This window comes from Tupaia chinensis, unplaced genomic scaffold, assembly GCF_000334495.1.
Source record: "Tupaia chinensis unplaced genomic scaffold, TupChi_1.0 Scaffold000093_1, whole genome shotgun sequence".
NCBI lineage: Eukaryota > Metazoa > Chordata > Mammalia > Scandentia > Tupaiidae > Tupaia > Tupaia belangeri.
The window spans coordinates 8604231-8610791 of record NW_006159555.1 but is presented as its reverse complement, the minus strand read 5'-3'; positions in this window follow the sequence as shown (position 1 = coordinate 8610791).

Genomic DNA, 6561 nt, shown 5'->3' with positions numbered 1-6561 from the left:
TCCGATGGAGTCTGGGGTTCTTTCCTTTACCACATGGCATCTACATTTGATTTCTCCAGCAGGTAGTCAACTTCTTAAAGCAGCCCAGGCTTCCAAAATTAGCACCCAAGAGAGGAAGTGGAAGTTGCCAGTTCTCTTAGTCTGGGTAAAAAGCAATACACTGCCTCCAATATTTTATTAGTCAAAGCAGTCACAGGTCTATTCCAGAATATGAAAACAAACAAACAAGCAAACAGAAACAAAACAGACACCTCTCCTCTTTATGTGGAAAAGTTTAGTATTTCATAAAAATCAAAAGCATTCCCTTCCATAGCCACGGTATACTACTTCAAATCTAGCAATTAACATTGACAGATATGCAGAATATTTTAGTCATCCCAAATTATCCTTTATGGTGGGAGAAAATCCCACACCATGCCTTGCTTTCAGATGCCATGTCTCTGGTTTCCTTTGTTCTGGTGTATTCCTTAGTCTTTCTTTTTGTCTCTAACAGTATTGACATAAAGAACACTGGCCTGATATTTTGTAGAATGGTCATCAGTTTAGGTTTGTCTCATCCTTATGACTGAATTTTAATAGGAATATGGCAGAAATGTGTTCTGTGTGTACACAATCAGGAAGAATTATTGATGTCGTTACCTCTGATATTTAGGTTTTCTACAATGGAAAATTATCACTGCTTTAGTAGTTAAGAAATGTCTTGTATAGATTCAGCTAGGTAGAATAGTGGTTAAGGTAGCTGGATCCCATATGGCCAACTGGGCAGTCTGAGAACATGATCTGGCAGTTTGAGAAACATGCTGGGTGCATTTACATGGGTGCCCAAAATCCAGAGAGGAGACTAGTGTGGTTATCCCCTGTGGGGGAGATTTCCCACTTTCTTCTCTTTTTTTCTCTCTCTCTCTCCCTGTTTCTCTATTACTCTCTGGTGAGTACACAAGCCCTACAGCAAAACTTAAAAAAGAAAAAAAGAAACATCTTGTATAATTAATAAATACCTTGAGACCAGATAACTAATCCATTTTTTTCTCTACATTTTTACTTTTTATAATCTATTGATTTTTTTCTCCTCAATCAATTTTTATTAAATGGTTGCCAAATAGTAATTCCTTTTTGTTCTTTTTTTTTTTCCAACTGAACTTGTTTGTACATTTGAGCTATACTATACTGAGTGCCATGCCTAAGGAAAGCATGTTAGGATGTCTATATCAAGAAGACCGAAGGGAGGATAAGTATATATTTAGTAGGTCCTCAGAATATGCTGATGAGACTAGCAGTAGAGGGTTCCCGCAAGCATGCCCTAATTGGGTAGTCTGAGGCTGGAGTGTGATCATCATAGCTCCATTCATCATTTTCACTTTTGTTCCATCATTCTTTAATATTCCTTACTGGTTGCTTTTCCCTATATCTTTAAATTAGTCCTTTCATTAAATTATCTTCAAAATCTACGTTAGTTACCTTTTATTCCTGGTACCATAATGGACACAGTAACACAGTTCAGGGAAAGAATCAGAGGATGTGGTTTTTTTATTAAACAGCTAAGGAATGATAATCAGTAAGGAATACAGGAAAAATTGTGACCACATCTGTTAATTTTGCCTTTATCTTGGGATGCACTTGCTATAGAATCTCCAATGAAATCCAGCCATAGTTCCTGATTATCCTTCTGGAAGCTCGTCATTTTTTTTTTCCTATGCAAAAGCAGCTGATGTTAACTTTGTTTAATCATGCAAAACTATTTATCAAATATTGTTGAAAAACGGAATTCAGTGAATAGAGTTTGGATATCTATATATTTCTTTCTTTCTTCTTTCTTGAGAAAGATTTTTGCTATAGGGCACATGCACTTGCCAGATAGAAAATGAGGATAAAACTTCCCACAGGGAATGGCCACACAGCAATCCCTTCTCCATTCTCCTCTTGGGATCTTGGGCACACATGCACACACACCTGGCATGAGTTTTAAGCTGCGGGGTCTGAAACTCGAACCGTAGTTGAGTATGTGGGAGTCCAACGACATAACCATTATACCATCTGCTGGTCCTGAGGCCAACAGATATAATATTTTAATACTTAAAAAATTATGTGCCACGTGACTTTTTACTTTATAAACTTTCCCATACATAAGCTTATTTTCTCTAAAATGAGCATCAAATACAATGTTTCTAGAATATGTAGGCAGGAGATGTTGGGGACAGAAAATGAAACAGGGCTCTTTAGAGATAATCTTTCCTGGATAAATTGTTAAGCACTGGAATGGCTATCATAGTCAAAGTCTAGCCTCATTTGTTTTACTGATGCTACTTCTTTAGGCAAAATGCCTCTTTATATCTTAGACAATTAGGTAATGAATTAGAAGAATAGCTAAAAGGAAAAAAAAGAGATTAGAGAGTCATTCTAGTGAAGCTGGGGAGTAAATGGATATTTAACTTATTCTCAGACTCATTAGTCTTATAGTTTATTACTATAAAATTCAGAATCACAGTCATGTAAATACATTTATTATATTTAAATAAATCAAGAAAGGATCATTTTCAAAAATGCCAGATGTTCTGTATTTCTCTGGTGGCAGTATAAATCTGAAGTTTAGCTAAACTGAACATATGTCAGAAATACACACTTGTTTAAGGAAGTTTCCAACAGTTGAAAAATGAAGTACTTTGACTAACACAACAGTATACAGAAGAATTATTCATTCTATTTAAAAATGAACTAAATATCTCCAACAGTACTGTAAGTATTATAACTATATACATTCTGAACTAAATGAATAGAGGCATGCAGGAGATTCTCTGCTATCCTGAGGATGATTCATTAGTTTCCTGGGCTAATTTTTATTTATTTATTTGTTTATTTACTTTAGAAGTTTTGCCTTAAGGCATGTGTGCTCTCTGGAGAAAGAGACAGAGACAGTGTGGGGGGGGAGTGAGATGTCATCCCCTAGGGGGTATGGTCACACTGCAATCCCTTTTCCTCCATTCTCCTCCTAGGATCTTGGGCACACATGCACACACACACACACACACACACACCACATACCTGGCATGAGTTTGAAGACACCAGGTCTGGGACTTGAGCCACAGTTGACCATGTGGGAGTCTAGTAACATAACCACTATGCCGTCTGCTGGCCTCTACACTTTTATCTTTTATAAAAAGAGAAGAAATATGAGCATATATTTCATCTCATGATTATGTTTGGGTGGTGGGTACATGAGTGTCTGTTTTTTTTTCTGTACTTTGAAAATATTTCAAGATATACTCTTGGAAATATATCAAGCCTTTAAAAAGTATGTAGAGAAAAATTAGAGAACAACAAAATTTACAAGGATAAACACCACAAACTATTCACTTACATTAACTAATGAACTGTTTGGCTGAAAATCCAAAAGAATTTCCCTTTAAGAATAGTAACAATGCCATTTGAGAGATCACAGATGGGATGTGATTAAAATACAAGTGCTGGAAGAATTATTGGACAGTCAGAAAGTCAGTTCTTAGTGCAACATGGTAGGAACTAATACTTTCATATATAGTTGAAATATCTGTATATCAAAGGATAGATATACAAGATTCAGAAATATTCATGCTTCAAGTTCAACTTTTTAGGACACAATATTTCCTTGTAAATTTGGAAGTCATTTTAAAAAATAGTCATAAAATCATATCTTAGTATTAATTGAGCAGTGCCTTTTATATCACTATCTGTTATTACATTGCTAACAGAAATAGTTGAAGCTGAGTGATTAAATTATTTATTTTCTAAAGTTTTTTTTTTCTTTTTCTTTTTTTACCATAGGACAGGTGCACTTGCCAAAGAAACAGAGACTGAAGGGAAAAGTGAGAAATCACCCCCCAGGCAGAATGGCCACACCACAATCTCTTCCACTCTTCTGGGATTTTGGACATATTGGCACACATGCCCAGTGTGAGTTTCAAGTCACTAGGTCCAGGACTCAAACTGTTCAGCCATGTCAGAGTCTAGCATCTTAATAACCATGCCACCTGCTGTCAAGGTTGAGTGATTTTGAAAGAAATACATGTTTATTTAACTCATAATTCTGGTAGCTGGAAAGTCAAATGCTACAACATAGTCAACAGGAGCAGACAGGATGGCAAGTCTGTACAGAGAAATGAGAGAGAGAGAGAGAAAAAAAAACACTGTGGATAGCTTTCTCTTTTGTAACAGCCTGCTTTGGGGAGAATTAACTTCTTCTCAAAAGAGCTAGAACTCTCATGAGACATTAGTCCATTCATGATCTGATGCTTCCATGATGTGATCACTGCCTACTAGGACCAAATTCCGTGAACCTTTGGGAGATAAACTATTATCCAAACTAAAATAGTCACAGAACTCATTGAAAGGTTAAAGAAAAGGACTTGCAATTGTTCAAACTTGAGTTTTGATATCATTAGAAAGGTTTTGTATTCTACTAATTACTGTTTAGTGGCTTAGTTGAAGATGTTTCACTTTTTGTAAAATATCACTAAGTTTTTTCTTTATAATCTGAAAAATGCCTGTAATTGAAGTAATTTGTTTTACTCTTTCTCAATCTTAAAATGAATTTTCTTTTTGTGTAAGATTAAAGCCATTTTATAACTAACCAAAATACCACATGCAGGTAATGTAAAAGTTGTTTAAACGTTTTTATCCGAAATTTCTTTCTTTTTATTTTTAATTGTCAGAGGGTACAAGTGCTTGCCGGAGAGAGACAGAGAGAGAGAGAGACAGAGAGAGAGAACGGGGGAGAAAGCACTCCTCAATGAGCATAATCACTCTGCAATCTCTTCTTTTCCATTTTTCCATCCTGTCGTGATTTTAGGCACAAATGCACAGGGACCTTGCATGTTTTCAAAGTGGCCAGGGTCATGATTTGAACTGCACTAGGCCATGTAGGATCCAGTTCTCTTAACCACTAGACTGGGAATGGAATAGACATTTAATTATTATTTCAGGAGATTATTGATGCTTTTTTGACTAGTCAGAGGAAAGTCCTTATTAAATCTACTATGCATTTACTGAAATTTTATCTTTATATTGACTACTTAATTATCTTTAAAATGTTTTACAGAATAAAAAGTCTTTTTATTTTCCTTACCAGAGCAAATTGTAACTCCCTTGCATCCTGAAATGCATTCCAGTTTCTTACTCTCTTCACTATTTTAGTCCTAGTACTAACTTCTGCATCTTTCCTTGATTCTATATCTGTAGTATGACTTCAATTTTTTGAGAGATTTTTTTCTATAGGGTGTGTGTGCTCTCCAGACAGAGAGACAGAAAGAGAGAAATCACCCCCGCCTAGTCAGGAGGATGGGCACACCACAATATTGTCTTCTTCATTCTCCTCTTGGAAGTTAGGGCATGTATGCACACGTGCCTGCCATGAGTTTTAAGCCACCAAGTCTGGGACTGGAACAGCGATCAACTACATGGGAGTCCAGTGGATAACTATAATGTCATCTGTGCATCCCAGTATGCCTTTCTTTTAAAATTTAAATGTTTGCCCAAATTTAATTTTAATTAGTAAAATAATGTAATTATATCACAATGAAAATAAATGTAATAATGTGAAAAGTTTTAATAGAAGCAAATACTAATTATAACTTACATACATATCATTGTAACACATTGTCTACATATAATATTTAAATAAACACAAAGCACTTTACTTTGGCTACAAAGAAAAAAATCAAATAATGCAATTTAACTAATTACTTAACACCAACTAAACTGGCAAATTGTGTAGACTATGATGAAATAGGTGAAATAGAATGTCCTTTCGAAACAATAAAGTTGTATGTGACAGAAGAAAATAAATAAAAGTAGTTCTGGAGGCTCTCTGGTGAGCACAAGTGCCCTAAGTCTAAAACCTCTAAAAAATATTAAAAAATAAAATAAGGAAAGTTCTTTTGGAACTGAAGATTTAATTATCTTCTAATTATCATCAAAAGAGTTAAGTTCATCATTTGCAAAGGATTTAGTCAGAAAATGTAGGGTGACTATGAGTAGGATGGGTTAGGAGGGACAGAAATCAGGAATTTAGAGCACGGAAATGAAGAAAGGCAAACCAAAGGATTACCAAGTGGTATAGAGAACTTAGATGAGATTGAAAACCACTGGTCAACAGTGGTGCCAATGTATGTACTTTCATCGTTTTCTCCATAATTGTTTAAACATGAAATATTTTAAGGTCGATCTAAAGTTTTACAGAGTAGATATAATAGCAGGACATTCTTCAAGAAGGTGAGAGTGGAAAAGAAAGAAAAGCTGAGGTTACCAACACTAGGGGTCAAATGGGGAGTTAGGTGGGAAACCCTAGAAGGAACTGACAATGGGAAAAAAATGTGGGTGTATTGTTTTATGGTTTATTGTTTTATGGTGTATTGTTTTATTCTGTACACAACAGAAAACTTGTAGAGTGCCGGGGTCCACCCTCGGCAGGGGTGGGTTGACTTGACGGAGGTGGCGCAGGTGAAGAAGAAGAAAAAAGCTTTGGTGCCTTTTTCATGCACGTCCTTAGCCGGACACCCCTCAGAGATCGCTCTCTGAAGAGTGACAACT